The sequence below is a fragment of the Cylas formicarius genome, unplaced genomic scaffold, assembly GCF_029955315.1.
Source record: "Cylas formicarius isolate icCylForm1 unplaced genomic scaffold, icCylForm1.1 PGA_scaffold_6__28_contigs__length_40554024, whole genome shotgun sequence".
NCBI lineage: Eukaryota > Metazoa > Arthropoda > Insecta > Coleoptera > Brentidae > Cylas > Cylas formicarius.
Window position 1 is genome coordinate 10626389 of NW_026844347.1, and position 24053 is coordinate 10650441.

The 24053-nt window shown below is 34.1% G+C and overlaps 1 protein-coding gene across 8 annotated transcripts in view; it reads right to left on the reverse strand.

Moving 5' to 3' along the window:
• Nucleotides 1–24053, reverse strand: part of LOC132703243 (death-associated protein kinase related-like) — a 188520-nt gene that overhangs the window by 27921 nt on the left and 136546 nt on the right. For 2 of the 8 annotated variants that reach the window (XM_060672389.1, XM_060672391.1), the window contains exon 3: nt 19284–19329. The exons of the other annotated variants lie outside the window; for them this stretch is intronic. The gene's annotated coding sequence lies outside the window, so the exon portion shown is untranslated. The remainder of the gene's footprint in view (nt 1–19283; nt 19330–24053) is intronic. 8 annotated transcript variants of the gene reach the window in all.

Genomic DNA, 24053 nt, shown 5'->3' on the forward strand with positions numbered 1-24053 from the left:
GGACAACGCAAGGCATCATTCATAACTTCATCTTGGAGAAAACAAGAAATTATTAACACGTTAACCACCAAAAATATTAAATTTGGAGATAGTTAGATAAAAAGGAACTAATACATACAGCAAATTTACACAAACACAGTTTTATTAAACTTTTTATAAAATTTCTGGATTCCTCCTGCGTCGGTTTTTGTTGAGTCGAACTGACAAACATTTCACCAACCATCCTGTTGGCTTCTTCAGAGCTTGACTGAAACTGGCTCGCAGTTTACTCTCTACCTACCTATCTATCTATATTGTTTGAGGGAGGCGGAACTAAATGAGGGGCATCGGATGACTGATTCCCATATTCGTGACAGATAAAGACCTGAGTCGCGGTTAAGATTGTTGGGTTGTTGTTTATAGATTTCTGACCATGAGGCCAAATAACAAAAGTATCATCGACGTAGCGTTTAAATAATTTTAGTTTTAGATGAAAGGCGTCGAGAGCTTTCTTCTCAAAGGCTTCCATAAATATGTTTGCTATGACGGGTGATAGTAGATAACCCATAGCTGTTCCCGACGTTTGTGCAAAAATTTGACCGTTATAAGAAAAATATATTCCAGACAAGCATTTTTCCTTCTTCATTCTCACCTAAGACAAATAAACTCAGCAGCAGTTGCCGAACACAATCCCGAAACCGGACATAAAATTTTAGTCAATAAAACTAACATTCTTGTATGTAATCAATTCTTCTACCAAAGAAAAATCCGAGAGTCTATAGAAATCTATAAGCAACCTAACAATCTTAACCGCGACTCATGTCTCCACCGGTCACCAATATATGGGAATCAGTCATCCGAGACGGTGTTCATGCCCCTCATTTAGTTCCGCCCCCCTCAAACAATATAAAAGCAGGTACAGAGTAAAATGCGGCTCTAAAACTCAGTCAAGCTCTGAAGAAGCCAACAGGATGATTGGCGAAACGTTAGCTAGTTCGACTCAACAAAAACCGACGCAGGAGGAATCCAGAAGTTTTATAAAAAGTATAACAGTAGTCTGTAGAAGTTTCTTTGAAAAAAAAAATAGTTTTATTAAATACGCACATAAAAACATGCATCAAAGAAGCAGCTACTGAAGCTCTCGGAGAGAAGGAAGAATCACAAAAGCAACATAAAATAGACATTAATAAAGACCTAAATGAAATCATAAATGAAAAGAAGGAACTTTATATGAAGTGGTTAAATACAAAAACAGATGAGAGGAAAATCCAGAAGTCAAAAGAATAGTAAAGAAAGAAAAGAACAACAAATGGGAAGAGGCCTGCAAAAATGTGGAACAATATATAGGAGGAACGCGTAATTCAGAATCCTGGCGTCTAATTAAATCTCTTAGAACCAATAGGAAAGAAAAAGTACATCTAGAATATGTACCAGATACTATGTGGGAAACATACTACAAAAAACTGCTAACAGAGGATAGACCTACTTTTATTGGAGAAAACTCGGAGACAACATCAGACGAACAAAAGGATATAGATCTTAGCTTAGAAGAAGTAAAAATGGCCATTAAAAATATGAAGAATAATAAAGCTGCCGGCCCAGGAGGCATTGTTACTGAACTAATAAAATACGGATCAGAAAAACTATACCGAATGATACACCAAATGTTTCTAAGAGCAATAAATGGAGAACAACTACCAAAAGAGTGGACAACTGCATATATGACATCGATATTCAAAAAAGGCGACCGTAAAAATAATATCATCTATGGGAAGACTATATGGAAAACTCGTAAAGGCAAAACTAGAAATAGAAATAAAAGGCAAAATTGGAGAAGAACAAACAGGTTTTACGGCGGGTCGATCTTGTATAGACATATACAAGATATATAGATATATACTACAAGTGATAGAGAAGAAAATGGCTAAAAATAGAGCGGTTCACTTAGCCTTTATAGATCTAAAAAAAGCATACGACACCATACCCAGGGGGATACTATGGAAGGCAATGAAGACCATCGGATTGCCACAAAAATTAATAGAGACCGTTAAAAAATGTTTGAAGGAAACCAAATATCTTTAAAAATCGAAGATAGACTCTCAAAAAGCTTTAAAACAACAAAAGGGCTGCTACAAGGATGCTCCACACCACCAACATTGTTTAAAATATTTCTAGAGGAGATCTTAAAACCATGGAAGAAAAAATGTGAACAAATGGGAATTGCAATCAGAGGCGACTGTCTTTACACTTTAAATTTCGCGGACGACCAAATTGTACTCGCACAAGACGAAGAAGACCTAAGTTACATGTTACGAAAACTGAAGAAAGAATATGAGAAAAATGGAATGGAAATAAATTTTTCGAAAACGGAATACCTGGCAACAACAGAAGATGGAGAAAACTACCTACAAGTCGATGAAAATCATCAAATAAAGAGAACCAAAAATTTCAAATACTTAGGTTTCATAATATCTCAAAAAGGGACAACAGAGGAAGAAATGAACAGTAGACTAGGCCAGACGCGAAACTGTATCAGACAACTAAATCCAATACTCTGGGATAGACACATCACTCGACACACCAAATCACATATATTTAACACCATAGTACAGAGCGTAATGACATACGGCGCGGAAAACTGGGTGATCAACAAAAAATACAAAAGTAAAATACAGGCCACTGAAATGGAATACTTGAGGAGAAGTTGTAGAATTTCGAGAATAGACAAAGTAAGAAATGAGGAGATCAGGCAGCGAATGGGTGTCAAGAAAGATACCTTAACATTGATTGATGAAAAGAGATTGGTATGGTATGGGCATGTAAGAAGAACGGACAGAAATAGGTGGATACACAAGATAACAGAATGGAGCCCCATAGGTAGAAGAAAAAGGGGTAGACCCAGAAGATCTTGGAGGGATGAAGTAGATGAATCTATGGAAAAAAGAGGTATCGGAGATGAATGGCAGGACAGAGATGGATGGAGGCGTAGGTTGAGAGAAGGGAGACAGCGACAGCTGTAAAAAACTCTATATATATATATATATATATATATATATATATATATATATATATATATATATATATATATATTCTCACGTATTGATTCACGGATGGAAAAATGTGATGACACTATATTCCGGGATATCATCCGTTCGCTCGTTGAACTCCGACTGGAATCCTGCATCCGACTGGAATCCTGCAAATCTTGCATCCGACTGGAATCCTGCAGACGTTTCGCCAAAATCTCACTTGGCATCTTCAATGCTCGCGCTGTGTTCGAAGTGTTTTCGGAGCGCGAGCATTGAAGATGCCAAGTGAGATTTTGGCGAAACGTCTGCAGGATTCCAGTCGGATGCAAGATTTGCAGGATTCCAGTCGGATGCAGGATTCCAGTCGGAGTTCAACGAGCGAACGGATGATATCCCGGAATATAGTGTCATCATATATATATATATATATATATATATATATATATATATATATATATATATATATATATATATATATATATATATATATATATATATATATATATATATATATATATATATATATATATATATATATATATATATATATATATATATATATATATATATAAATACGCCGTTGAACATATAGCAGAAAAACACTTATGTGGCAATACTTATTCACCATGATAGCTAGCTCGGTAGCGTTACTAGTTCGAAGAATTTACATTATATACATTTTTAACGACTTTACATTTTTATCTATGGTAATTTTACCCTCACTGTCTGCAGGTCTGTTTAGTATATTTTATTTACATTTTTATTTTTGCATTTCCTTGAATTGCTCCTTAATTTTAATTTCCTTTGCTTCTCTTGTTCTAAATTGTTTTGTCATGTTCAGTAGATTCTAGAAAATATCTTTTCCATGAATTTCGTTGATCATCGACGAAACCGTTCAGCTTGACAATCTCTTCCTCTACGGTCAAAGTGTCAGGGGGTATTTTAAGTTCGCAGTTAAGTCTATTTTCAACTTGCTGTCTTATTATTGTAAAATTTTTCGATTTTCCATTGTCCAATTTTTGAGCCAATTTTTTTCTGTAATTTTCGATTTACCTCAGTTTCGTTATACATGATTTTCATTTATATTTTGACATCCACGTACCTTTAAGAGGTATCGACAAAAACTTTTGATATGTAATTGTAATGTATAAAAAATTAACATCACTTTTTTCTACTTAAGATGAAAGTCGAGTTCATTATTCAAAAATAAAATTTAATAAACAACATCAACATTGACTGAAAGAAAAGGAAATTTTTAAATCAAACAGTAACTCAAACTAATAAGTAATTAAAAAATTTTCAACGTAATCTCCATCGTTTGCTCTGTAGCTGAACAGGTTTTTTCATAACATACTTGTGGTTACTCTAAAAAAAATCGGAACAGTTTCTGTTAAGTAAAAATATTTAATTTTCAATTCTTTATCTTAAAATATTTTCTGGTCTATCCTGATATATTTTATTTTTTAAGTAACCCCACAACAATAAGTGAAGGATATTGTAATTCTGATTAGGTATGTTTACTAGCATGTTTTCTACTTCATTTTGAAACAAGTGCAAATACCTTTTACCCGTTAAAATCCCTTAAAATATTACCGGTCCGATAACTTTATCAGCTAACATGCCGCACCAGACATGAACGAACTTATATTTTTACCGTTTGCTTATTTTTGCAGTTTTAAAAATAATTTCGTTAAAAAAAATGCCAATCATTTTAAAGATTTTCAATCATTTCTTCACAATATTGAAGTGGCTGAATCTTATAGTGGGAAACATTTGTAGGAGTGGAAATGGTGTCTTTTAAAGTATTATGAATTTTTCCCTATATCGTTTGCAGCATTTGGAATTGATGTAGTTACTGTTACTTTCAAAATAAAATTCACCTTCAAAATAGCGTGCTTAATTTTTCCTCCTAATACTTTTTGTCTCATTAAATCGATGAACATTGAAAGTATACGCAGTACATGCGTTATATTTTCATTTTTTGAATAAAACGGGAAAATTATTTTATTTTTTCGATATTCCGAACCATCCGTATTATAAAGATATAGTGTTTCTAAAAAATATAATTAGTCGTCGTGACACTATTAATGTCTGTTAGAGAGCCATCAAAACTTATAACCAATATTTTGTTTTCCCACGCAATAATGGTGTTGATCACTAAATTCTAGTTTTGAATAATAAACTAGAGTTATTTTAAAAACGGCTAAGCCGAATACCGACAAACTACATATTTTTGAAATCGGGTTAAAAAGAACTTTCAAATTAAGTAGACATATACAAGGTGTTCCATACAAAAAAGTGAAGTTGCTAATTCGTTATCGATTTGCGGCATGCATTTGTTTTTATTAGTGCGTTCAGAAGTTATAGAGAAAAACCCGCATTATTTTTGGAAAAAAGTTTTTGCCAAAAATAACCGTGTGCTAATGAAAAACAGATAATTTGCAACGGTTAGTGAGAATTTTGCTAAGGACGCAAAAAAAAAAATATATACATCCGCTCGCCAAACGGCACGCCGAATGGCAATGACTATGTTTATCGACGAAATGGAACTGTGAAAGTAGGTTCGCCAGTAGCCAAAATCAATTTTCAAATTTGCCGGTGGCCACCTTCGTCCTATTAATTGGACTAATTGAACGTTGTAAACTAAGTTTAATAGGAACGGGCCGCGTGGCCTAAGGGGTTGTAGGCTAATATCTTCCCACAATCCGACTTTAAAAGGATTAAACAAATTTACAAGCAAATTTATTTATTGCGCTCAGAGCGGAACTGTCGAACCTACGGCAAACACTTCTAAACTGTCTTTCTTGACGCAGCTAGGCATGTGGCTAGTTCACCTAATAATTCACCTCGATAATACAGTGTGGTACACATTAAAAAAAAAATTTACTTGTTTTGATTTAAATTTCTTAAGTATAAGTATACAGGTGGTTGATTTTTTTTCAGGAAACTAATCAAAACTTTCTACTTTTAAATGGAACATTCTACAGGAAACAGCTAGAATATGGAACAAGTTCATTTAAAAATCGGGTATTCAATTTTAAGAAAAATGCTCGCACACGTCAATCATAATTTTTTCTTGAGCACTTTTTGCAGTAAATATAAAATAGATTAAAAAGTAGATGGCGATTCCGAGTTCCTTTGTTTAAATGGTATCTCTCAATCTCTCAAAATTTATTTTCGAATTGCACGCAAAATTCATGTAGCATAACCCATCTCTTACTATTTTCGAGTAAAAGAAAGAAAATTATGAATTTAATTTTGAAATTTTGAAATGAAGTAGGTAGTACCAGTATAGTTCCTAAATTTTCCTGTGAGGTCTTTCATATCTAGAGGCATTTTTCTTTATTTCTGACACAAAATACCTGTAAATTATATATATTCAACATATTTTATTCAATAAGTATGATTTCGAAACGGTCATCATACCCATCCTACGGTTTAGGTTATTTGAAAAATTTATGAGGATGGTTCACATAAAATAAGACACGCACGACATGGAATATATATATATATATATATATATATATATATATATATATATATATATATATATATATATATATATATATATGGAATGGGTAATGTAATTGGAAAAATTTTCTTGGATATGCCTGAGATGTATACATAACGAATAGATATGTGGTAGTTGAAGATTGATGATTTGACTAAGGGTAAATACAATGAATCAGGATTTGCCAGCGCGAAAACAACTTTGTTGCTCTTTTTCTTTCAACTCTTTTCCTATTCTTTCGTTTATGATCTTACCATACAACCTTCCCATGGAATGTTTCCCGGCCAGCTGCTTTTTTAATTTTCATTTTTCTTAACGTGGATTTGAGTTCAGTCAAGGTGATGTGAATTTCATCTCTCTTAAAAGATAGTACGCTAATCTTTCAACTCTCACGAGGATATTTCGGGCATGTTGCTGGCCACTTTTGTATTGTTCCTGAGATTCGTTGATTGTATCTTTTGATTTCGTCACATTTATTCTTCCATGTTGCGTTTTATAATTTTGCTACCTCTTTCATGACTTCTCTCTATTGCAACAACCAACACTTTAAAATAAATATTAAGCAACGATTATGGAGAATAAGCACCGTGAAGGATCAAACCCAAGCTACTTTTTGGGGAGGCGAAAATCATTCCAAAATCAGATTTCAAAAAATAGATGGAAAGAGAAACTCGGAAATGAAGGAGAGACCTGCCAGAACAAAGACAGATCAAGGAATTTCTCTAGGGGAATGTGAAGGCCTCTCCAGAATGCGTTTTCATCTGCGGGACGTATCAGAAAGACGTAGCTATATAAAGCTCTACACCTATGGGGAGAGTCACGACTGATCATTTGAGTCGAAGGTGAAATGATTTTTTTCCTAAATTTTGAAACTTCAATCTAGTATATTCATACATTTCCACATCGAATAGTGTAAATCTTTATGAATACATATTTTAAATAAGGTATAAAAGGGTATAGGGACAAGCATTTCTGATTTCGATTCACATATTCTTACATTTTTTCATCCAATGGTGTAAAGTTATCTAAATATATAATGTGGATGAGGGACAACAATCTTGTTTCAGACCTATACTGATTTCGAAGGGCGCGGATATGTTTTTCCCTGTTTTAATTACTAGTTTTGCGTCTTTATATATGTCATAAATCGCTCTAACATTGCCTTCTAAAGTCAATTTCGTCTATCACTTCAAAAAGTTTATTTAAGAAAGAGAATTTCAGAAATGATGGAGAGACTTGCCAGAACAAATCAGACCAAGAACTCCTAGACGAATTTGAAGGCCTATCCAGAATGCGTTTCAATCTGCTGAAAAGCGACGAACCATGAGAAACGAATAAAGAAAAAGCTATATAGCTGTTTGGGTCCCAGTGACGAACAAGTTAATTGATTGATTGATCCTCCCCAATCTTGGATCTTGAATCGAGTAGCTACATGAATTAGGAATAGGATAAGACGATCCGAAACATCATTACGCGACACGCGCTGTCCGCACTGAACAAAATAAACGAGCCCGAAATGTATTTCGTTTTTTTAATTTCCTGGCAACCGTCTGCCGACTAGGGACGCGCTCATTACCTGTCTCAATTAGATTAGGATTGCGTTAGGAATGCAAAAAAATAAGAGGGAAACCGCGTGCCGTTTCACGCGTCTCCGACCGTTGCCAAATAGCTGGGCGAATATCTGAACCGGTGCCAAAATACCTGAAACGCCGCCGCCGCCGCCGTCAGAGGACTTTCAAGATTTATATTCGTTTTGGTTTACTTTTCCAGACGCGCGTAAACACGCGATTGTAACATTGTACGACAAATAACGAAAAATCTCCGAATGACACGCTATATTAGTATGAAGCAGGACTGTCAAAATTTTGCATCCAAAAAAACCATTTGCAATTCAATTGTTTAACAGACGTTGTGATCATTTAACAATAGTGTACTATTCAATTAATGCTTTGTACGTGTTGGAGACGTTAGAGAGGAGGTAGACCTTGGGAAAATACAAGAAATAGCGGATGACCTCAAATGAAATGGGTGAATGACCTGAAAAAGCATGATGGGTCCAGGTGGATGGATGGGACGCCGAAGAGAGGTGTGGACAAGACTGGAGGAAGCTAATGTCCAAAATGGACTGCACAGTGCTAAATGGAAATGAAACAAAGTGTAATATCATCTACAAATATTAATAGTTCCAATAAGTTTTCAACGCATTAAACTTATTATTTCAGGTTACCATACTAGGAGCAGTGTCTGAATATTGGTAGTCTAATTTTAACCATCACAGCTATAGGGAACCAAGCATTTTTTAATATTACAGTTTTCAGTTCAATTCATTTATTGTCAACATTTTTACCATACAAAATTTCCAATGATGAATGAAAGCGACAAAAAGGTTAATAAATCTGATTGTTTTGCCATGCTGGTTGCAAAGGTTCTGTTAAAATAACGTCTAAAACCGCTTTTTCAAAATTTTATTTTTCTGGTGACGACGAAAAACTCGAACTTGAATACTCAAGGATATTAGTCAAATCTACTATATTTATCGCAATAAATAAATAAAAAAAAAACACAACTTATTTTTCTTTTTATAGGTTAGTCAGGAAAAATCAGGTATTTTGCACCTTCTAGATGTTTGTGTCTATACACTTATGGCCAGATTTTAGCAAATGAACACTTATAAATTATTTCAGAAGTGAGCAATTGTTTGTTCCAGAGTGGTGTATTTTCCTCCAATTTTTTTTTGTTCAGCATCAATATTCAAGCGAAATTAGAGCAATTTAAAATCTACTTCCTTCTACTCCCGTCTACCTATTTATACAACGATCTAGCGTGCGGGAAGCGCTACTTTACCACGTCAGTTTCGTTGTCCACGGATCCGAGCCACATTGGACATTTCCGGGATATTACCGCACGGGTTTGGGAGCAATCTGAACATCAATTTTGCAAGGTAAACTTCATTTGCAGGAAGACATGTGGTAATGGAGATTGTTGTCTTCGTCATACACGTTAATACTAATGATAACATAAACAAAAAGTATTGTAGAACAAACTTACACGCATCGATTATTTCAAGTCAAGATATTTCGAAAATGTTCGACTCCTAATAAGATGATTTTTTTTAAAGAAAATATGATCGAACCATTGATTTTTTTAAACAAAAATATATGACAATTTCGTACAAAGAGCCATGAAGTGAGAAAACCTAATTAAAATATAACTCCGATCCCCTATATCGCAAAAACGTCTTTAGTAACTTTTTACTTTAAGTATATTGGAGAATTAAACCTATGAAATTTTAAACACTCATCAAATAACACACTGTATATTTGCACCGAAATCTTACCATAAAGGAAAAATATACAACACAATAATAACAATTATATCGTGATATAAAAAATATTTATAGTAAAGTTCATAAATAGGAATTTTTTTATCGCACATCTTATTTAGTCCGCCATGAAACATAATTCGTGGTACACTGTTGTAGCTCTAGATACTTGTCAAAATCGGACAGTCCAGCCTTTTGCTTGATTCTTGCAAATAGGGATAGGGTGGCTATGGTTATCATGATTGTGTCTTAATACAGCGCTGGATGTCCGTATGGCTTTTTATTTGCTCGCTAGCTTTTCACAAATTGATTATAAATGCAGCTTGCATTGCGAACCAACTGTCTTCAGAGAACTAATATACTGAGCGGTGCACTGCATTCTTATCCGACTTCAAAATTTAGTAAAATTTAATTTCTTTATTGTAGTTTTTTGTTTGTTTTGGTTTCAACTATTTTATTAATCAGGTTAATAGTAACTTTGTGGTTTTTCTTAATTTTCCAAATTTGGGAAACAGTAATTTATTTAGAAAAATATAGTATGGCAGTAATCACCCCAGATTTCTCTTACGGCCCGATCTAATGCAATTGGGACTCGCCTTCGGTATAGGTGAGGGGCGTGGTACATGATGATTCTGTTAGTTATGGAGTGTCGAAAAGGTCATAGCCTAGTTTGAAAGGGTCACGATCGGTTTCAGAACCCGCCCACTAAATTGTATTATTCATTAAGGTCGTTCATCTTTTCCGCTATCATAAAGTTTGTTTCATAAATATACCTCTAGCGGTCGTAGGTAACTTAAAATCCAGTTGATTGAAAAAATTGTTTTTCTATTTTCCATTATTTTGCACCATAACGAATCATAATATAAACTGGCATCCATAAATGCTGTAAAATTGTCCCACAGGCTGAAATAGTAAGTAAAGCTCCAGATTTGCATTAGTGCAATTGTTAGTTTGAAAACCATGTAGATCATATTGCATATGTGTGCGAAACTAGGCGTTTTTCAGTCAGTAGCAACGTATAGTAGGTATGAAAACACTCAGCTCATGCGTGGCGTATATTTGCTTTGTAAATAAGTAAGCGTTGCTGCTAGTCAAAAGTATAGGGTTGATGTTAAAACAAAATTTATTAAAATTAGAATATTGCCACAAACATTTTAATTACTACCATGTAAACTCCTTTTACGCGAGGGTCTGTTAGTACACAGATTAAAAACAATACTTATATCAGTAAACTACCATTCTCTTGTTTAGCTCCAAGTACTTTAAAGCAGTTACCAAAAATTCTGCTTGTTTAAAAAATAAATGCGTTTCTAACCGAGAAAGCGTTTTCCTCCATGAATTTGTTCAGTACGGTGTGTTATGTATTTAATGCCTTTTGGTAAACGATAACATTTCGGAACCTGTAGACTTCTTCCAAGTTCATAAAACTCAAAAAGTTTTATTAATTTCCTTTTAGAATGTGTTTGAAGTATTGAAGATATCGTCTAGCAACCACCTTCTATAAGAAGACGTGAGAGGCTATGATGTAGTTTTGGGAAGTTGGACAGGCTGGCATGCTACTACGCTGACATACATGTATAGGGACGTTAAGAAGAATCAGCGATCGACTTCTAAGACTGAACGACCAAGACAGCGTGTCAGCACAATCAGCGCAATCGGACAGGAGTGGAAGGTCGATACCGTTCTTGGTTGGAATGGGATCATTTTTAATGGCGACGCATTGTGTTTAATGAATTAATGAATTAACTAACATCGATCAATTTGGAATAACGTCATGATGACAAAGCATTGCGCGATTTAGATTCGTATGATTAAGTTTTGCTTTAGTTTTTGTTCTATTATGGGAGACACAAACAAACTTCGTTTTTTCAAGAGAATTACGGTTTCTTTTCATAAGGATGTTTTATTTTGGCAGGAAGAGTCTTATATTAAACCTCCAACTTCATGTACCAAAATTATCTAAAAAAAAACAATTAGGTCAGTAAAAAAATAACTATTAAACAAATGCTTTCGCTGTCATCCAAGCAAACTGGCCACTCATGAAGCCGAAAATTGCGCTTGTCCCAAATTAGAGGGTGTCTATTCCGATCTCGAAAACAGCGAGATACGGTTAAATAGAGGCAAAGTTATGTATTTTGGTGCTTAATTTAATTAATTCAAAATTGAGAAAATTCTGATTAGTTTTGAAGGCATTCGTGAAAAACTTCATTCCATTTGAGTTTTCCTGGACTTAATTTAAAGAAAAAAAGTGAACAAATAACACTTTGTCATTGCATTTTTTTTTCTTTAGAAATTGATATTATCTTAAGTATGACGTTTCAATTTTGTGGGCCCATCATGAACTTCATTTTTTTATACACACCTAACTTTGTCATTTCAAATTTAAACAAAAAATTAAAACAAGCATTATTGTGTCAAACCGTCTTGACGTATTTGTTAAATATTAGAGTTTTAATTCCATTTTACGTTGGTAACTAATTATTATAGTAGAAAAAAGACGATTTTAAAATAAATTTACAAAAATATTTTATTACTGTATATAAACAATTGAGAATATGAGAACACACACGCAATTATTAAAATTTCTTTGATCTCGTAAATTATGTAATAATAAAATAAAATAAATAAATAAAGCCTAAATGCATTTCAAGAACTTGCAATTTTAATATTGTACGTTGAATGAACCGCGCAGGAATAATTCTAATTTCTCGAACTAAATTGTAGTTCATCTACGTCGATTTTTTTAAATAACCCCATAAGAAGTAATGCAGTGGATTTATATCTGGACTTCTGGCACGATTTGATATCCTCTTATTTCGGTCTATATTTGATGATTTGTTGAGAATATTATTTAATATCAATAGTTGATATTTTTCGGACGTTATATTGAACCGATAATTTTATTATTTCAAGAGCCTACACAAACATTAAAGGACGATCGCCTGTGTGCTCTCACTTATTCGTGTTATTGCGGAGTTTCAATAAAGCAGGAATGTTCATTATGCAAATTAAATAAAGTTGTAAAACTACCATTCATCGGTCAAAACTATTTTTAATGCGGTTTAATTCTTTGACTTAACTTGATTTTTTAGGGATGATAGCGGTTTGAAATAATGTCTTCCATATTCACATTCTCGGAGTTATCGCGTCATTTTCAAAATATCCGATTGATCTTCGCAATTAGGGATTTTAAATTATCAATTTGGAAACAAATTTGGATACGGATGCACTAGCCGGGGATATAGATTTAGGTACCGTTCACTAGAAATTCTGGAATTTATGAGTGAATTGTAATAAATACACATTAATACATTAATACTACAAATAATAATTAACAACTATGTCAAGACTGTTTGACATGAATGCTTTTGTTTCATAGCCACCTTATTTTTTGTGTAAATTTGGCTTTATTGCCAACTTTTGGGGAAGTATTGATTAATAAGTAAGTAGTAAGTAAGTTAAGTTGTAAGTTAACTTGTGAGTAAGTGTAATTTGTTTTCAATTAAGGCCAGGGAAAAATTCAAAAGAAATCGCTGATTTTTCCCATAGATACTGCGGGCTAGGGAGGGCTTCTCGCACAGGCACATGGGACCAGAGCGCCGTGCGTGAGACGGGGAGCTCTCGAATCGTGGGTGAGAGAATGGGCCGTGAAGGGCTGGAGGGTTGCTCCGGGAATGAGGCAGGTGAGCTTAGGATGGATGGGTCCGCCCTTCCTCGGACCAGAGAGCTGCTTGGACTGACCGGAAGGGAGTGTAGAACACTAACAGCGGCCTACACAGGACATTGCAGGCTTAGGGGGCATCTTTGCTTGCTAGGCATTGGAGCCGACCCGGAGTGCAGGTGGTGCATGGAAGGGGAGGAAACCCCGTATCACCTGCTCACCGAGTGCCCTGCTTTGACATGGGCAAGATTTGGAGTCTTCTGCTGACCTTCTATACGAGGGACGGTATTCTGGACGCCCTCTAGCGCGGTCTGGGAGCACAACGGGCCCATCTGGTGTCCTGAGTGCTCGGGCGCGGGGGGCGCCCCCCTTAATACCAATACCAATAGATACTGCGCTATAAATTGACAAGCCGTAAGCAATATTGATATTTTCGTTTAGAAGGTAATGATTGCACCAACTAACCTGCAATTTGTGCTACCTTCTTTCTAAACAGCAATTTCCTCATACCTAACTCGTTATCACAAACCATTTAACGAGATCTAGTGCCGCATTCAAACATATAGTGGGGGTGTTGGGTGCCGCAAGGTCAATGGTCAAAAACTTCTTCTTCTTCTTCTCTTTTTTTTCATAGCTTCATAAGTACATGTAAGGATTAGCATAGACAGGGCTAGAAGCTAGAAGGTTTTTACGGATATCACCGGAACTAATCGGAATTTTCTCGATTTGGAAACGGTTTTAAATTTAGCATCAAAATGCACAACTTCGCATCTATTTAGCTGACTTTGTATCTCTTACGGTTTACGAGTCCCCCTCGAATTTGGCACGCTGGTTGGCCAACGCAGCACCCGTACCGGTCGGGATTAAAGAAAAGCATTCCGAATTTTCCCCGCGGGAAATATTTTCGGATTGTTCGCGGACGCATTACGAAATGTGCGCGGCTAATTCGCATAATCCCCCGGCAGTTGTCTCATTAAATTTTCAATATTCATTGGACCGCTTAAGCCGCGGAATGCGTATACCGGGTTTAGATGTCGCCACGAAGTGCCACGAGCTTTATAGCGGTCGTTTCGCGTCGTATTTCATCCTCGCCTCGGACACGGCGATGCAAATTATTTAAACGGCGCATATATTAATAACGCCCGAGACTCTTACCGCATTGCTCGAAAGGAAATTTATCGAACGGAGGACAATGTCGAAACGGCCCGAATCCGAAAACGCTAATGTCGTACGTAGGCGTTGTTTACCTGTTTTAATCGCAGAATACCGAAAAGCTGACGATTGCGAAGTATTTTTGTGAGCGTGTGAGCTTCGAAAGGAATCCGTTTCGGTATCCTTGCCATTTCATATTGAAAGATGTTACAAAACATCTTTACACCATGCACTCGATTGATCTGAAGCTACGACAGGCTACAAGGAGGGCACGACTCTTACGTCGTGCCAAAGTCCGAACTGTGAGTGAAAATAGTGGCTATACTGAAGAACATCGGAAAAAAGGATCCTAATAAATATTTATTTAGAAGTATTTTATTCCTTTGAACATAATTTGCTTCAGTAAACTAATTCTTGGCTCGCATTAAATCCGTGTATGTATTTGAATATTTTCAATCATTTAATTTTTTTTTGTTCTTATTTGGATTTGTTTAGTTCATTATATCAAATCATAGCTTCTTTTACAAATAACTCTAATTATTTATTGAGTAAGCACCGCCCCACCAACGTGACTATGGCCTAGGCTTTTTAGGTTTTTGGAGATATAACTTAATACCAACTTAACAACTTAATATAAAATGAATTACGTAATATTGTATGTAGACCAATTCAATGCATATGCAGTTGAACATTCACTTTCTCATCTTAAATTTGCGTATCTCCTAGCTCCTAGTTTTCGACTAAATATGGCGTCTTTCACGGCATCTTGCCTTTATTGTTTTCATCTAAATGGAAGATCGGCAGCTCTATCGACCTGTTCACATCATTCAAATAAACTTTTAATTGATCTAAATAAATAGCATTTCATTCACTTAACACTTGTGACATAAAAAAAAACACTTATTTAAATCAAACTAACATTAAAAAAAAACCACTCGACGAGCCTTAACAGCCATAAAATATAGAAAAATCTCCTATCTGCTTTAATTTCAAAATAAATTGCACGTTTGCACCGCCACGAATTTTTTTCTTTCATTTTTAGACTTAACGGATGATAGCAATTTGTTAATTTTTATAATTGCTTTCTTCTATTTTTTCGTTTTATTTTCTCTCATTGGAAAATACGTGATACACAGAGATGTTGTGTTTACAAAAAAATCAAAACCACTGGCAGTTATACTGAGAAAGCACGTTCGAATAATAAGAACATTTTTTCATATGATAACATGAATATGGGTTACCAAGATACAGGATCACGAACTTAAAAAAAGGGGTTTTAATAAATAGTTAAATATTCCTTGACCGAATGGTGGAATTTCTTAGTGTTGTTTGTGGCGACAACAGCCTCGTTTAAGAATAATTAAATTAAACAAGATTTTTTTAAAGTTTTATATTCTGTGTCTTGAAAAGTATGCAGTTCCGGATCCACGTAAATATAAAAAAAATATTATATTTTCAAATTATTTGAAAGTTATTTCCTTCAATCATATATAAATAATCCTGCAGTTTCTGTCATTGCTATTGAATTTCATATCAAAAGCGACGTTTATAAGTTTAAATATGTATATCTATCTATTTATGATACTATTGAAATTCCCAAAATAGATAAAAACAGGCGACTACAAACAAATTAAATATATACACCAAAGAGTAGCTGAAAGTCATTTTATTCAAATAGAAACACTGTATTTTTATAATTTATCATATCGTATTTATTAAGAAGGGTGACTTTGTATAAACATGTTTATATTTGAAAAAGTTTATTCAGATTTAGAAATATTTCCAATAAAACGTTTTTCTATTGGAAAAATGCTATATGGATATGGATTTGCCAAAAACTATTTACTCTTTTGATAAATTTTTATTACTCTCATAAATCACGACCGACAATTAATGACATTTTAAGATTTTGCTAAAAAAATCCAGACAGACAAAAACCCATAAAAAACATTATATATATATATATATATATATATATATATATATATATATATATATATATATATATATATATATATATATATATATATATATATATATATATATATATATATATATATATATATATATATGATGACACTATATTCCGGGATATCATCCGTTCGCTCGTTGAACTCCGACTGGAATCCTGCATCCGACTGGAATCCTGCAAATCTTGCATCCGACTGGAATCCTGCAGACGTTTCGCCAAAATCTCACTTGGCATCTTCAATGCTCGCGCTCCGAAAACACTTCGAACACTCGGAGCGCGAGCATTGAAGATGCCAAGTGAGATTTTGGCGAAACGTCTGCAGGATTCCAGTCGGATGCAAGATTTGCAGGATTCCAGTCGGATGCAGGATTCCAGTCGGAGTTCAACGAGCGAACGGATGATATCCCGGAATATAGTGTCATCACATTTTTCCATCCGTGAATCAATACGTGAGAATATATATATATATATATATATATATATATATATATATATATATATATATATATATATATATATATATATATATATATATATATATATATATATATATATATATATATATATATATATATATATATATATATATATATATATATATATATATATATATATATATATATATATATATATATATATATATATATATATGATGACACTATATTCCGGGATATCATCCGTTCGCTCGTTGCGAAGTGTTCGAAGTATTTTCGGAGCGTGAGCATTGAAGATGCCAAGTGAGATTTTGGCGAAACGTCTGCAGGATTCCAGTCGGATGCAGGATTTGCAGGAATCCAGTCGGAGTTCAACGAGCGAACGGATGATATCCCGGAATATAGTGTCATCATATATATATATATATATATATATATATATATATATATATATATATATATATATATATATATATATATATATATACACATATTTTTAAAATTTAAAAAAATACAGGGTCGGATTTGACAAATTCAAAAATCAACCGCCTGTATGTCAATACTTAGAAAATTGTTTTAAAATACGGAAAGATCGTAAAAAGGTAAGTAATTTGTTTATACAAGCTGAGTGCTAACTGCAACCTGCTCTGATCGCCTACTACCTCAAGTAATGGAACATAAGACACAAGTCATAACCTAGCCTAGTCCCGGCCCTCCGAAATTACATTAAAATCATCTACTAAACGGTACCAAAAAAGGACATTCCTTTTAAAGCTAAACATCATTCGACCAATTTTTGTTAAACATTTTATTTAAGTATTTAAAATAAAGTCGTAGAGATGGTTTTGTCTTGAAATTAACTTTTATATTAGTTTCAAGTAATACAGCGTGTTCGGTTTTTCACGGGCGATGAGTATTAAAACTCAACTCGCTATCGCTTATAAAAGTGATTTAATAATAGTCTGCTTTTTCTAGTTTCTATTGAATTCTTATGGAGCATTAACGACTAACCAGAGAAATGGCTGAAGACAAAACAAAAGTTCGTTTATTTAGAAATCTTCGCGGAACATTAAACATTTCATGCCGGTTTGTCACTACACGTACACAGAACTCTCAACTAATTCTCAATTGATTAGCGAATAATGCTAATATTATTGACATAAAAATGTACAAGAAATGTGAGCCGAGAAGGTCTATCGTACGGCGCCAGTGCTTTTATAACGATCTAGGAGTATGCAAACACGGTGCGCGCTCCTCCATGCAACAACAAAAAAAAAACATGGCGACGATAGCGGTCGTCGACGTTCTCGAGGAATTCACGACTGGGGTTACTAGACGGAACAATATTTGCTAAAAGTCGAGAAAACTCCAGGAAACTAATATGCCAGAAAATAATATGCCTGAGGTACAGGCTCATAATCAAGTTTTGGTTAGTTTTTTTAAAAAATACGAAATATACGGATACATAGGTTCCATTTGTATTCAAATCCACCCTTATGACAGCTAACTAACAATATGGACGCAACGGCATTCGAAGCTTTCGAATGGATAATATAAAAATCACGATGTTTAGTTGGTAAAAAAAATAATCGTTTATTGACCACTTATAAATAAAAAAACGTATTTTTGAAGTCAGGAACAGTACAAACAAGATAAATATATTACACATAAACAGTTAAATCCCCAAAAAGTAAAACTTTGTACACTCTAAGAATAATTAATTTATAAAATAACTTAGATCTACTGTGCCTGATGAGTAAGAAATTCGTTTATAGAATAGAAACAATGCTCTTAAAAAAACGTTTTTGATAATTGTCTGAATTTTTTAATGGAAAGCCGGTTAACATCAATATTTTTGGACCGGATAAATTTGTTAGAAAAAAGGAATTTCAGTTGTGGTAACGTGACCTTACTAAAATTTGCATAATTGTTGATAATTTTAATCCAAATTCGTCAGACAGAAAAAATGTAAATATTTAAATTGCTTTCGTCAATTAAACTGTTTTTTTTTTATTTTAAGGGGCGTGAACTTAATGGAATGTTAAAATGTTATTATTAATATTTTTCAAAAGATAACCAGTAAAATTATACAATAATAATATCGTTTTGTATATAATGTTTGCACAATTTATAAATACATTTTGAATGAAACAAAAACATAAACGTGTTTTGTATATACCCCACTAAATATTTGTTTTGCAACATAAAATTTGTTGTACTTACCATAGAGGTTCTTTGTATTATGCACTAGAGAAAGAAAAGTATTTACCTGAAACAAAAGAAATCGAATTAATGATCAGTTTAGTACAACAATCACCTAAACAGAAAACCCAATTTATAATAATATATAACCTCAGTACTTGCAAATTAACAAGATTTTTGGCCAAGTCCTTTTTTACTTTAAAAGAACTCATTTACGAAAAAAAATCATTTTGGGTTTGAAGATCTCTATTTTAAATGCAACTGCGTACATTTTTCATATCAGAACTTTACATTTACATTCAAAATCGCAGTGGAATTGGCAGTTCAATAATAAATCAAGTTATCTATTTGACGCACAAGAAAACAGATGAATATAAAAACAAATGTTTTAACGAATAAAAGAGGCGTTTACTTCTTTACTGAACAAATTACCAAATTTTGAAAACGGATTTTAAATTTTCACCAGCATTATCACCGTATCACCTGCGGAATATGATACGAAAATGAAGTCGGTTGCCACATCAATCTGAAGAAGCTATTACATCAGGTATATGTAGATCATCTCAATTGCAGTATGCTATGAAGAATTACATAATTTCTAAACTTAAATGAAATTGACTATTAATTTTTATGAGTTTCATTTAATAAATTTGTTTGACAGTGTTATCCGTTGTATTTCATATTTATCATATATCATATTTATCCAGTCAAACCCATACAACTGCTAGAGATATGCCTGCCTAAAGTCGATAATACAGGAACTTGTGAAAAAAATTTCAATAAGCTCCATGATAGATGACGATGTGACAGGTCGCCAGTATGTTTGGATTCGGCCTTTTTACGGCAGTATCTTTGCAAAATATACCTAGACCTAGTTAAATGTTCTGGGAAAACGAGTTAAGTGTGTGGAAAGGTACAATGAAATATCAGTGCCGAATGTGGCATCAATTTTTACCACAGCAGGGCCACTACATTATCTATTAGCTATATAGGCAAACCATACGGTTTTGTTCACATTTCCCCATATCAAAATTGTATGTTTTTGTTATAGTTACTTACTTAATATTAATTTTTATAATAATATGTATCAAATAGTACAACCATGGTTTGTGTGCAAATCTAAAAAAAAAAGATTTATTGACCCAACATTTACACTAGCTCACTAGAAGAGTTAATACTTATTAAAATCGACCATGGCACGATACTGTTAGAACACCACCAGGGCGTCCGTAAAAGCTATCATTCTGGAAGAGCATCGGTTAATCGTGGCCGGTCGCGGCGGTATCAACTTGATTGAATTAAACGGACTAAAAATAGGATGCAGTACATTTCAACAACACCGTCCGTAAGTACTTTAATGGTGGAACCACTTTTTCAGACATACCGCCGCAATTCCTGTCCGTAATATTTCAAAAAAGTAGATCTATTTACGAATAACGACTTCATCAGTATACGAAGTTCGGAATCAACCGAATATAAAATGATATTTTTATAAATATAAAATATAAAAACATAATTTTATGGAGTTATTCTCCTTTTCTTATGAACTTCAGAGGGACACAAGAGTCTCATTCAAGAGTTTTCATTCTGTATATCAACAACAAAAAGTAGAACTAAAATTATTTGAAAAATGATAATCGAAACCATATTTTGAAGTTACGTTTTCATTAGATATGAATTCGTTCAACACGTAAAATTGTACCCTTACTTTATATCCTGTATAACTGGAATTGAAGCTAAAATATTTTTACTGCTTGTATATAATATTAAATGTCAGACCGGAAGTTTGTAATTTGTTTAACGCCAAAACCATCTAACCAAAACTATTGAGAGAATATTTATAGAAACAAGGTATGTAAAAGATCATCTACCGGCCGAGTCGTCCAAAAACTAATGAGAACTCAAGGTTAAACATTTGATTTGATTCTCAGCGTGCAACTTCTGAAGTAGCTTCAAATAATGATGACAGCAAAAGAACAACTTTGCGTGTATTGAAAGAAGAAAATTATCTTCCGTACAAGGTAACGCGGTAACACTACTACAAGAGCTGGGAAACTATGATAGAAATGTGCAACTGAAATCCGTTTATTCATCTTCAGATACTGTTTAGTGATGAAGCCACGCAGTGTGTAATTGGTACGGCAAATAAAGAAAATTGTAGGTATTGAAGTACAAATAATCTCCGATGGATGAGAGAAAATTATACACAACATCCACAAAATAAATAAATAAAGGGATATTGAATAACAAAATTATTGGACCTTATTTTTTTTTTATGCAAATCTTTGTGGAGCCCGATATTCACAATTCATGGGTCTATAGAATGACCTGCAAGATCTCCAGATATTAATCGACTGAATTTTAAAAATTTATATAATTTAAAACATAGAATTAGATACAAAGTAAGGCAAAGTAATGATATAGGGTATGATGTGGTGTTCCACTGAACAAAGGAAATTGCTATCAACGTCTTATTTTTGACTCTGTATAATTTCTATTTCCTAGTTTATCTCTTGATGCTTAGCTTTGGTGGTGCTGCTAACAGTAAACATTTACAGCTTCTTGAAAAATGGCGCAATATCCTACGATGAAATCCATTTAAGCATATTTAATTTAATGTGAATAGCCCCTGTGTTGTAGCAAACGAAGCACTATTAAATGCAGAACAAGTACTTTTAAATGCGTCTACTGCAGAAACCGATAACTCAAAAGATATTTTTGCAATTGAAAGTATATTGCTGCAGTTCCCCTAAAGCTTGTTAATATAGTTTATAAATATAATGTAACATTCCTTGATTGACATCAGAGTGATTTTCAATTCATGATGATGACCGGGATAAATCCATACAGGACTCCATATGGCGAATGATACCAAACGAACTATTTTTTGACCAATATCAATATAAACCATACAGTACAAAGGTGAGACTCATATGATCACAACATAACCATTCCCACTCTCCCTTAGTTAGTAGATTAACAATTTTTTCCGCCAGAGGTCCATTGAACTGGAAAATCTAAAATAGTTGACGCAAGATTCGATGGGTTAAAAAGGCAAAGCACGAAATGTAGCCACAAGTTATCAAAAACAACAGCCATATTCACTAAATTGCGCATCTACCTGACTAACATTTATTTCTCAAATTGAACGAATATTTGCTTGGAATTAAATTTAAGATTTTGATGATAGACGTGACGAGTATTTGGCAGCCCAGCATTTTTTATCGTTATCGTTATTGCCAGTGTTTCCACTATGTTGAAAAACGGAAAACTCCACTATCTCAACAGTTTCTATTTAATTTTGAGGATAAGTAATATTTGAACGACACTATAGCAACTAAAAATCGTTTATTTATCTCAAGTTCCTTTTAAAATTTTGGTCGATAATCTCTTGTCTTCTTCAACGCGAACTTTTTGTGTGTGTTTTTTCTTTAAGCGTCTCCTTAGAGAGGACTCAAGCATCTTCTAGGAATCGATCTTCGCTCATGACGTACAAAAGTAATTAGTCTTCTTTCTCTTCCCGATGGTACTTTGACATTCCTCGACATCCATGAGTGTCTCGCGAGTGCTCGTTATATTTTTGTCAGGCCACATTGTTGATTACACATATAACCCTCTCATTCATTAACGCCGCATAGGTAACGCTTTATAGTTTTCAAGTTATTTTCTTCGCCAACAATTTCATCGATCTCAAGCAACTGACCTTTTAATGTTTTCTATAGAAGATTTCTACTTGAAAAAAACGTATTAACAACTCTGCTAAAGGAAGAAACACAACTAGAACTAATGTTGCTTCAGTTGATTGTGGAATTATTGCGGTTTTCCAGAGTGAAGAAATGACATGTCATCGGGACGCGTGTTTTTCGTTTTTTTATAATGGCTTTTCACTCCTTCTACCTACCTACTAATTTAATACTCTCCTCTTATCCAAGATCAAATTAAAATTCTGCCTTGGATGCGTGTTTCCTCTTTTCAAGACACCATCAAGGGATTTTTGCTGGTTTTACTGGACTTTTTTGCGAACGCCCTCTTCAGTTAGTGCCTTTGTGCAATAATTTGCATACACTGGTATTTCCAATGTATAAATAATGGGAGAGATCTCGCTATTTTGCGTCGCTGCCTTTTGTTTTGAACATTTTGTTCCCTTTACGTCTCCGTGTGTGTATGGCAGCGTTATCTTTAGAAACATGTATAACGTAAGATTCGCGCGGATCAAATCCGACAATCGAAACAGTTTCGACACGCAATACGCGGTGGAACGTCGCACCATCTTTTCCCCGACGACGTTCAATATCTGACAGGTAAATCTAAAGTATGTGGCCGACCGTGACGGGATATACGAAAATTACCGCACAGAAATTTATTTCCAGCACAAAACGTCCGTCGAGAATTATCTTAATCGCAACAAATACTGGCGGGATAAATCGACCTTTTGATGTTGATTCATTGAGTGAGAAATTATTCAGACGCGCGAAGAATTTAAAGCCTTGCTGAAACGCTTTAATAACATTCGCTCGGTGTGTCGGTCGGCCCGATCAGGAACAACAAATCGCCAAACGGGCTATATTTAACGCAAGTGCAATGCAAAAGATAAAGTTTGGGTTGAATGCTAGAACGAAGAAGACGAGTTCGGCTTCAATCTAGATAAACAAAAATAATTGGCGCGAGTGCCGCGCTCTGCTAAGAAATAGTTCGGTTTCTAAACAAAACAAACGCAATTCTATTAATTAATGCAAAAATAATGCAGATACAAAGTGTCTGAAGTAGGGTGCTCCTCCTACCTTCACTCAG